General features: G+C 48.4%; 1 long non-coding RNA gene across 2 annotated transcripts in view; it reads right to left on the bottom strand.

The window, feature by feature from the left end:
- Nucleotides 1-4,343: 4,343 nt before the first annotated feature.
- The window catches only part of LOC102020113, an 11,355-nt gene continuing 6,686 nt past the window's right edge, over nt 4,344-9,012 (bottom strand). For both annotated transcript variants that reach the window (XR_260407.2, XR_001233350.1), the window contains 2 exons: nt 6,750-7,071; nt 4,344-5,987 (listed from right to left, as the gene is read on the bottom strand). This is a non-coding gene — a long non-coding RNA (uncharacterized LOC102020113). The remainder of the gene's footprint in view (nt 5,988-6,749; nt 7,072-9,012) is intronic.

The raw sequence follows: 9,012 nt of genomic DNA, 5'->3' as shown, positions 1-9,012 counted from the left end.
CACTTTTTAGGTGGTAAAGAGGCTCAGAAAACTTCCTCAAAGTCACACTGACCTGTGTGTGAAAGTTCACAGTTACATCAGGATAAGAGCAGGCTCAGACCCAAGACACTCACCCTCCAGATCCCCTTCCAGATGCTAACATAGGCTTAGGTGAAATGGAAGCCACGACCACAGAAGAATAAAGTTTAATGCTACCTTTGCTCTAAGCTCTGCTAGTCATTAATCTAATTAAAATCTAAACATACAGTCGCACTCAGCATGTTTTATCTTCCCAATCCTCTGTGGGTTTGATTTCTCCCCTACCTACAGGAGCGCCCTGCCTCCAAGCCTCTCTATACCGTGAAGCAGCAGCAGCAGCAGCAGCCTTAGCTGTAAGGTCCTGAGAGATGTGCAAATCCTGGGCCCCACTCTGAACCCACTGAGTGGGCCAACAAAACTGCCAGGTAACCGGTGTGCATGGCGAAGCTGAACAAGGCCAGGAGCCCAGAAAAGCTTTGCTATCAGCAATTATAAGATCAACTCTCCTTGCTGTATCTAAAGACAAGTTTGACTAGTAAATGCTGGAGTTTTTAGTAGAAAAATTCTGCCCAGAGACGCCGCCCCTCAAACAAGAACCACATATGTGGCCCACAGGGCAATGTCTCAGAAAGCCCATTTCCCAGCCAGGTGGAGAGGCCTGTGCCCATAATCCCAGCATTCCAGGAGGCTGGCACAAGGAAGGCACGTCTGAGCACTGCCTGGGCAACTTAGCAACTTAGCGGGACTGTCTCAGAATGAAAGATCTTAAAATGGGCTGGGGATGTAGCTCAGTGCAAAGGTCCTGGGTCCAATCCTCAGTATTAGAAGGCAAAAGAAAAAGAAGGAAGAAAAAGGAAGAAGAAAGGAAGGGAAGGAGGGAGGAAGGGAGGGAGAGAAAGAAGTGGAGAAAAGAAGGAATCCAAGCACATTTTCTAGCTGGGATTCTGCCTCAATCCGGAACCCCCAGCCCCTTGCGCCCAACCCCCAGCATCGCCTGCCAGGTTGGTCTCCCACCCTCTCCCTGCAACTGTTCTGGGCCTGTAACTCCCAGAGCTGCAGGAAGGATGTTGTGGGTTTATCCAAAAATTTGAAAAGAAAAAAAGTGGCTAAATGACTAGAGAATAAAATTGATGTTCTGCCACATGGAAAAACCCACCCCAAAATGAGGTAATGGGGGAATAGCCATGAACCTTAGGGGCTGTCCATAAACTCAACCTAGGATGGGTTTGAAAATGTCCTTATAAAGCCACATCGGACACCCCACTGGAGACTTCTCGGTGGCCGGGCTGTGTGTGGTATGGGGCTGAGACCAGAATCGTGGAATCCTGGGTCACAGGAAGGTCAGAGCATTTCAGTCCCCAGCCAAATCTCCAGTTGTCATGGGAGGAGGTGCTCAGAAAGGGACCCCCGGCTGCAAGGGAGAGCTGGGCCTGGGAAAGCCACGTGCCTCCTCCAGAGGTGGACGGTACTCAGCTCTTCCGGGGCCTGCTGGAATTTCAATAGCTTGTCCACACAGTACAGATGGGAATTTAATAATTAATGAGGGAATAGTTCACCCCAGAGCCCATGCAGGGGGATTATGCAAATCCACCAAGACTGCGGCAGGGGGCTGAATATTTTATAGTGTGTTTAATTTGCAAACATTACCCACTGAGAAGGCTTAGGCAGGAAACTATCATAATAATAATTATTATTACTCATGCAAAACTACTTGAGCTTTTATCAAGCCTTCATCCTTTCAACTGCTTTCACCAGACACTTTCCCCCCAGAAATGTAATTTTTTTTTAATGAAAAACCAGAGTGAAATGCAAAAACATGTGAAGAATGAAATGCACCTGCCTGGATAAAATAAAAACCTAACCTGTCTTCTACCTTTGGCCCAGCCTAGAACTCTTTTACTACCCAAATATTTTCCGTGCTGATGATTTCCACTCGCACACCCTCTGGGCACCAGCTGAGCTGAGGAGCAGAATATTAAAAGACAGAAATGCGTTTCCCTCTCTGCGCTCTGCACGTAACTTAAGGCATTAATTAAGCCACCCACCAATTCCATCAGCACCCCCACATCCTTCCAGCAACTCTTCTTTGCTTAAATAGCTGAGCAGTTTCCTATGCCTCCCCATAAGAACCCCAACTGCTCTAGCTTGGGTGGATCCTGGAAACCAGAGTCACACACCTCAGGAGCTCCTCGCTAACTCTGCTCTGCCCCGACTGATGACACGGGTTGAAAACTCAATCACCCAGAATAGGGTTGGCAGCTTTTGCGATAAAGGGCCAGACAGCAGGTATTGTAGGCTTTTGGGCTATGTGGTCTCTGCTGCAGCTTCCTAGTTCTACCGCGTGGCACAAAAGAAGCCCCAGCCAGTACGTCATCAAATAGGCATGGCTGTGTTCCAATAAAGCTTTATTTACAAAAACAGATGGTGGACCGGATTTGGCTGCCACTCAAGCCTTCTGTCAGTTGATAGTCTGCAGTTTTTAAACACTTCGTGCAATTTTATTCTTTTTTTTTTTTAAATCACCCTTTGATTCTGAATAAATGCATATACAGACTTAAATGCATTCGTTTAGGCCATGGGTTCTCAGTGGGGACATTTTGGTCCCCAAGGGGACATTTGGCAATATCTAGAGACTGGGGTCATCACTAAGGGTGTGGAAACTGTGTGTTCAAATGCAGTGCTGAGCTTACGAGAGCTTCAGATGCTAGGAATGTAACCCAGGGCTTCATGCATGCTGGGCAAGCACCTTACCACTGAATTACATCCCCAGCCCTCTGTCTTGATATTCTTTTTTTGTTGTTGTTGTTGTTTTGTTTTGTTTTGTTTTTCTCCGGTACCGGGAACCGAACTCACGACCTTGTGCTTGCCAGGCAGGCGCTTTGCCGCTGAGCTAAATCCCCAGCCCCTGTCTTGATATTCTTAATAAACTTTTGTCCATCGGGTTCCATATTTTTATTTTTGCACTCATCCCCATAGCTCACATTGCCCATCCTGCTAAAGACATAAAACCCTGAAAGTCTATTGCGACTCTGGAGGTGCCACCGTAGAGGGGAGGGGGTGCCACACCCACCACGCACAGGGGACTCCAGGGGACTCCCTCCTAACACAACAAAGAATTGCCAAAATGCCATCAGTGCCGAGGCTGAGGGACCTGGGTTAGGCTCAGTGAAAATGGCAAGAATCGGTCATTGCTGACGTACAGATCCAGCCACTTCATATCTTTGTGAGACATAAAAATATTTACAACCCAGGAAGATAATCAATGCTTGATCTAAGCATTTCTGATTTAGCTTTGCTCACCACAATAAATGCCGTGACTTCTGCCCCTATTTCTATACTCGTGGATTGATCTTTCCATTATTTTGTCTAAATAAGTAAAGCATGCAAATAGCACAAATCTGACTCAGAAACAAACACGGCACAAGTCAGTCTCCCACCTACCCCATTCCCAGTTTTTGCTCTTGTCCCCAGATCAATTCTATTGATCATTCCCTCCTTGGTCTCCCACAAATATTTTGTAGATGGAGAAATTATATGCATATGCTCTTATTTTCTTTTACACATCCACCCAGGATGCTCACAAAAGACCCCTGCACCTGGCCCCTCCCTGCTCTGCTCCCCATTTCTCCAGGGCCACCTACTTCCCAAGAAGGGTTCCAATCACCCCCTGGGGTCTTCTGTTTCAGGAACTTCGCCTTCTGGAACTAACACAAGAGAGCTCTCTGCTCCCACCCTTTGGAAGTCCCTGGCTGAAAAAAAGTCACATTCCCTCTTCCCGTTCCAAATTTCTCTCCTTCAGTGCTCTTTGTCACTTCTCTATTTAAAGTATCACTTCTCTATTTAAAGTCCGCTGAGACCCAGAGTCCAGTGAACAAAGTCACAAGCTCTTGCCATGGCTCTGGCATTGGCTGCTCCCTCCCCCGTTTCCATCCCAAGGAGAGCAGGGCAGAGGCAGTTTGATGTTGGAGCCGCTAAGTTCCCCGTTTGGGTTCTCAAGACCAAAGGAAGGGCCGCCCCTCTCCCGAGTGAGCGTGAGTGTGTGTGTGACGCGCACGTGCTCCTACATTGTGCACGCCGCCCATAAATTAAAAAGAGGAAAAAAATAAGCAAGTCACCCAGAAAAGCACAAGCAGGCCGAGAGCATCAATTCAAGACAGTGATCAATTATTTAGAGGTATTTACACACTATCTTGATTCGAGGGCAACATCTCCGGTTGGGAGAAGGGCAAGCGTGTGGGAAAATGTGCCTTGGACCCCAGCCGCGGCAGACGGCAGCTGGGGAGCGGCAGATCCCTAGAGGTCTGCGCTTCTTTTCCTTCTTGGCCCTTCCAGTGCACAGTGGCTGTGCTTCATCTCCCAGGAGGAAAGCTACAGGATCGCAAAATTCCCCCAACTCTCCAAAGCGGGGAGAAGGAGACACAGGGGCCGCTGCACCCACTGCTTGAGGTTGGGGTGACAGCCTGGGGTAGACGGGGGAAGCGCAGTCTCGGGGCCTGCAGGGGTGGCTCTCCTCCCCGTAGGCGTGGCTGTCATTGCCCTCAAGGTGCGCGAGCTGGGAAGGTGCTTCCCTGTCCAGCAGGGAAGGCAGGAGAGGGGCGCTGTCACCTGCTGCAGCCGACCTTTCTGCCTCCCGGTGCTGCTGCCGCACGGACTGCTGGGAATATTCGCCCCTCCTCCTTCCCGCCTCCTCGAGATGGCAGGGGCCGGAAGGCAGGCTGCAGGCTAAGGTGGGCAAAAGAACAGCAAACAGGATTTGGAATGGAGTCCGAGTCTCAAGTCCAAGTTCCCGGACTCCCTGTGTTAGGACCGCCTGCGTGCTTTATTTTAATTTTTTAGTGAAATGTACACAAATTAAAACGGACCACTTAAACTTACTCAGTAATGTAAATACATTCATACAGTGACACAGCCATCTCCACCACCCACTTCCGGAAGTTTCTTATTCCCAACTGAAACTGCATCGTTAAACATTAACTCTCCATTTTCCAGCCCCCAGCCCCTGGCAACCACTCTTCTTTCTGTCTCCACGCATTTGACTACTCTAGGTACCTCATGGAAGTGAGATCACATAATTCTTGTCTTGTTGTGGTTGGCTTATTTTGCTTATCATGATGTCATCAAGGTTCATCCATGTTATAGCATGTGTCAGAATTTCCTTCCTTTTTATGGCTGAGTAGTATTCTATTGCATACACATACCACATTATGTTTGTCCATTCATTCACCCGTTGGTGGGCACAGGTTCCTTCCACCTTTTGGCTACTGTGAATAGTGTTTTCTACAAAGGTGGGTGTATGAAATCTATTGGAGCTATGCAGCTATATATATTCCCAAACTCTAGGTTGGAATATTCTGTCTCAGTAGCTCTGGAGTGAGACCAGGGCAACTTTTTAACAGGACCCCCCAGGCTGATCCTAAGGCCAGACCAAGGGTTGGAAACCAGGACCCAGATTCCTGAACAAACTGTGCTGACCCTGGGAGGTGGTCTTCCTCACAGACCCTTCGTACTCAGGCAGGGACATGTGCCAGCTGAGCAGAAGGCTTGGGCTCAAGTGCCACTCCATCTTCTGAACGCGTCTCTCCCAAATCCCTCCGCTGGTGGAGACAGGAAGAACAGCTTCCACTGTAAAGTCAGCTCCCAGGTGTGAACCAGCCAGGTCTGGTCTGATTTTCTCGTGCACAATAAAGAAACTGAGGCGCAAGCACCAGAATGCAAGCTGATCTCACCGACCCGAAGACCTTGCTCCTTCACCGGTGGATAGCACTGCTGTGATTCCACGAAGCCCCTAGCAGCACTCCCGGGTGGCTCCGCGTGACCTCTGACACAGGGACACATGGTAAGAGTAGGGATACAGGCTTCAGTCCGGGCGGGGCCCCAGTGTGAAAGGGCGGCTCCCGGAAGAGTGGGCTCTTTTCTCTCTCCGCAGCTTGGAAAGCATCAGTACGGTCTGCTTTCATCAGTTTCCTGATCTTTAAGAGGAGACATACAAGAAAGACGGATGGAGCCCTGGAAATGCTCCCTGGGATTAATTACATTCCCACCACGTGATCTCAGGGCCCTGCCCCTGGGTCTCTCTATAAAGGACCTCACTGCATCTTCCTCTCAGCCTCTCAAAGAAGATCCTCTCCACTGCACAAGTAAAAATAAAGCTAGGTGTGGTGTGCACACTTGTAGTCCCAGCACTCTGGGAGGCTGAGGCAGGAGAGTGACAAGTCCAAGCCCAGTCTGGGCAACTTAGCACATTTTTTTTTTTTTTTTTAATTTTTAAGGGCTGGGGATATAGCTCAATGAGAAAGCCCTGGGTTCAATTCCCAGTGTACCACAAAAAGAAGAAGGAAAAGGAGGAGCAGGCAGAGGAGAGAAAAAGAGAAGGAGGAGAAGAAGGAGAAGGAGGAAGAAAAGAAGGAGGGGGAAAAGGAGGAGGAAGAAAAGGAAAAAAGGAAAAGGAGGAGTGGAGAAGGAAAAAGAAGAAAAACTGAGATGGGAGGGAGGGAGGTCTGAAAAGCTCCACCATCTGTCTGTGGTCTTCCATGCTTGCAAGGCCAGAGCTAAGATTTGCCTCAGACCCTGGAGCCGGCGTGCGGCGCCCTCCCCACTGTCCTGTCCCCGCCCCCACCCCCCTGAGTCAAAGCACCTCACAAACCGAAAAAGCTTAAAACAGCCAGTCTGGGACATGGCGCGGTGCAGTTCCCAGGCTAAGAAAGTTGCCCCCTTGGGAACTTCCTGCTCACCTTCTCGTGTGCTCCAGCCCGTGCAGTGTCGACGGGAGCGCCACGGAGAGCAGGCTCTGCGTAAGGAAGCCCTCCGCGCGTGTCCGAGCTCCTGCAGCCTGTCACGGTGTGGTTTCTCGGGGAGCCTTACGCTGAACCCATCACGCTGCCCAGCCCGTGCCCCTTCTTCGCGAGCCACCCCAGTCAGTTACTGCTGGGTGAGTGGACAGACGGACGCACACTCCTCGTGGATCTCGACCTGGGTGACTCTGCACGCGCCCGGGTTTCCCAAAGAAACAACCATACCGCGCAGCTGGGCCTCCGTGCTGAGATGACCCCCTGTCTGTAGATTCAATCAATGCTGATTAAAAATATTCAGGAAAAAACTGCATTTGTACTGAATATGTGAATTTTTCTTACCATTATTCCCAAAACAATGTAGATAAGAACATTTTTTTTTTGGTCTTTTTGAAACAGGGTCTGCTATGCAGTTCAGACTGACCTTGAGCTCACTTTGTAGCCCAGGTTGGTCTTGAACTCGAAGTGATCCTCCTGCCTCAGCCTCCCTTGTGCTGGGATTACAGGCATGCGCCAACACGCCCAGCTTGATAACAACTTCTCACATAGCATTTCCATCCTGTTAGTGTGTCAGTCCTCTGGGGAAGATTTACATGAGGATAAAGTTCCGTTGCACACAAATGCTACTCCACTTTACATGTGGGACTTGAGCAGCTCAAATTTTGATTCCCTTGAAGGTCTCAGAAGCAGTCCTCCATGGATACTGAGGGACAACTGTACATTTAGAGAGAGATTTATTTTAAGAAATAGAAGCTGCTCTTGCTCTCATCGTGGGGGTGGGATTATGTTTCACGCTTGAGACAGAATTTCTTCTTCCTTGGGAAACCTCAGTCTCTGCTCTTAAGGCCTTGAACCAGTTGGATGAGATCCGGCCACGTTACGGGGGGACCTGCTCTGCTGCAAGCCAAGGGACTGTAACACTTTATCCCATTTACAGCTGACCTTCCCAGAAACATCTAGGACGTGTGTTCGACCAAACTGGGCTCCAGCACCCAGCCAAGTGGACACGTAAAATTGCCCATCCAAACTGCACCACTCCCAAATCTCAAACTTATCAAAATGCCAAACACTCTGGGTACTGCTAACAGGGAGGGAAAGAAAAACATTAAAGACCGACAAGTGTTAGTAATAACATGACTTTGGACTTGCAATCACAAGGTCTAGAGTTGGGGTAGGCTGTTACTATTTCTATTCTGCTTGCTTACAGAAAATATTTAAGGAATCAGAGTCAAGAACAAAACTCTAAAAAGTGTCAAGGGAATTACAATTTTTGAACTTCACTAAGTGTTCACTCCAGTGAGTAATAAAATTAGATGTCGCCATATCTCTACATCATTGAATTTGAGAAATTATGAAGGCTCCCAGATTGGAAGCCACTGTTTTATGTAAAAGGAACCCAGGCCCAGGGAGACGAATTAATTTACTGAAGTTCACGTCCTAATAAGCCCTGTACTTTGGCTTCTTTCCCACCAGGTCATGAACTCAAATTAACTCAACCTTTATTGGGTACCAACCACATGTGAGGCTTGCCGCTAGGTGTTGGGACACTGGACAGGCACTGTCGAGGCACATGAAGCCATTTAATCGTGACCGCAGTGCTGAGTTATGCACTGTTATATCCCTGTTTTACCAGAGAAACACGAACGCACAGAGAACAGAAGTCATTCACCTGAGCTCACAGAACTACGGGGCCAGGTTACTGGAATTCGCACCCCCAACTACAGGCCCCTGAGGGTGTATCTTTGTCCAGTGCATCAGACTGCTTCTGGGGGAGATAAAAGTATAACCACGAGGTTTCTGTTTGTATTTTTTTTAATGGATTTGGAGGGGTGGTGTTAGACAGGAGTCTTAGGGGCTGCCTGGGAATTATATAGCTAAGAAATGGGGGAAGGATGAACAGACTCAGATTTTTGAAGGACCTGAAGCTAACAAAATTTGAGGGCCCTCTACTAAAACACAAAATTTGGTGCAAAAATGAATACCTACTTAGAATAAGAAAAAAATTCAATAAATGACAAATTTTTTAAAAGTTGATCACAAATATTGCACTACCCAGAAAAACCACTTAATCTTTGTGTTAAGTGACTGCTCACAATGTTTCTGTGCTCACGTATTTATCCCGTACCCTCTTTGATCACCTCTTCCTGTGATAAGATGATATTTGATCAGCCAGGCGTGGTGGCACACACCTGTAATCCCAGCACTC

Source organism: Chinchilla lanigera, unplaced genomic scaffold (assembly GCF_000276665.1).
Source record: "Chinchilla lanigera isolate Chin_1 unplaced genomic scaffold, ChiLan1.0 scaffold00015, whole genome shotgun sequence".
NCBI lineage: Eukaryota > Metazoa > Chordata > Mammalia > Rodentia > Chinchillidae > Chinchilla > Chinchilla lanigera.
Note: the sequence above shows the minus strand (reverse complement) of the source record. Positions and strands in the feature narration are given on the sequence as shown.